Raw genomic sequence first — 1,719 nt, 5'->3', positions numbered from 1 at the left:
TGACCTTCAAGCCTGACCTAGGCACCAAAGACTGATCCTCTGGGGCCCATCAGAACCTTTGCATGGATGTTTTTGTTTGTTTTCTTTGCGTTTTATTTTGATTTACTTTGCTTTTTTGAGACAAGGTCTTACTGTGTAGTTCTGGCTGGCCTGGAACTCACTAGATAGATCAGAATTTAATTTGGGGCAATCTTACTGCCTAAGTGCTAGGATTACAGGCATGCACCATCATGCTGGACTGGCCTGGAAGCTTTTAAATTGGTATAGTGACTCATGCCAGCACTCCCAGCACTTAGGAGGCTGATGCAGGATTGTTTGACTCAAAGTCAACCTAAGCTACATGGTTAGCCCAAGGCCAGCCTGGAATTCATAATAAGACCCTGTCTCAAACAATAGCAACAACAACAACTTAGCCAGGCATGTTTGCTCACACTTGGGGTCCCAGCTTGGGAGGCAGAAGCAGGAGGAACAGGAGTTCAAGGTCATCTTTAGCTGCTGCATAGCAAATTCAAGGCCAGCAGGGCTACATAAGACCATGTCTTAAGAAAACAAACAAAAACTTCGATTAGTCAATTAAATATTTAATTTAAAAATAAAGCCAAAGAGATGAGACCTCAAAGGGATGGATGGGAGGTTAGAGGTGCTCCTGGCATGGACCTGTGAAGATCAGATCTGCACAAGAAGAGGAAAACCAGACTAGACCCCAGTGACACCAGTCAGGCTTCTGTTGGCCTCTCCATTTCTATAGTGTGGCTGTATGTGCCAATCAATTCCCCCTATGACTACCCTGATTGACTTAAATTAGATTTCTGGTACTCATGATTGTTCTTCTCCTCTGTAAAATAACAAAAGTAACACCACAAACAAAAACAAAACAATGGGGCAGAGAAAGCCAATTTGTGAGGGGCCTGGTTTAGCATCAGTGCTTTCCACACCCTTTTTCCCAATCCCTGGGGTGAGCCAGGGTGCCCTGGCTGTGCTTGCCCCAGCTCACAGGGGTAGAGGGACCCTGACGTGGACCAGCCTCTCTCAATGTCAGACAGGCTGGCTCAGTCTCAGGACACTAGGATAATCAACTTAAAAGGAAGGAAAGTTTGTTTTGGCTTATAGCTTAATAAATTTTAGTTCGTGGATGCTTGGCCCTATTGCTTTTGGCCTATAGCCAGGCAGAGTATCATAGCCAGAGTGTGTACTGTAGGAAGCTGCTCACCCCATAGCCAGGAAGCGTGGGGCGGGTGGGGGGCATTGCTGTCTCTTCCAAGGGCATGCCCCTATGACCTATGACCTAACTTACTTCCTGTAGGCTCCCCTCCTAAAGACTCTAGCACCACAGGCTTTCGATACCCAGCCTTCAAGGGACATTGTGGAGAAATGTGTGCATTAGTTAAATTTTGTTCAGACAAGAGTTTCAGAGCTGTTAGCTGTGAACTCAGTCAGTGAGGCAAAATGAGACGACATTTTGCTGTCTTTAAAGAGAAGTACACCCAAAAAAGAAGTTAGGTAATGATTGGTTGGTTAAACTGTTGTATTGTGGCTAGAGAGATAGCTCATAGAACCCATATTAAGAAAAGAGGGGGGAAAAAAAGAGAAGAAAAAAATCCAGATATGGTGAACATGTTTTTGAAATCCCAGCACTGAAGAAGCAGAGATGAACAGATTGCTGAACCTACTTATGAAGTGAGAGACCCTGAGTCAAAAAAAAAAAAAGGTGGACTGCTA

Source organism: Nannospalax galili, unplaced genomic scaffold (assembly GCF_000622305.1).
Source record: "Nannospalax galili isolate Female #2095 unplaced genomic scaffold, S.galili_v1.0 scaffold185, whole genome shotgun sequence".
Lineage (NCBI taxonomy): Eukaryota > Metazoa > Chordata > Mammalia > Rodentia > Spalacidae > Nannospalax > Nannospalax galili.
This window is presented reverse-complemented; position numbering follows the sequence as displayed.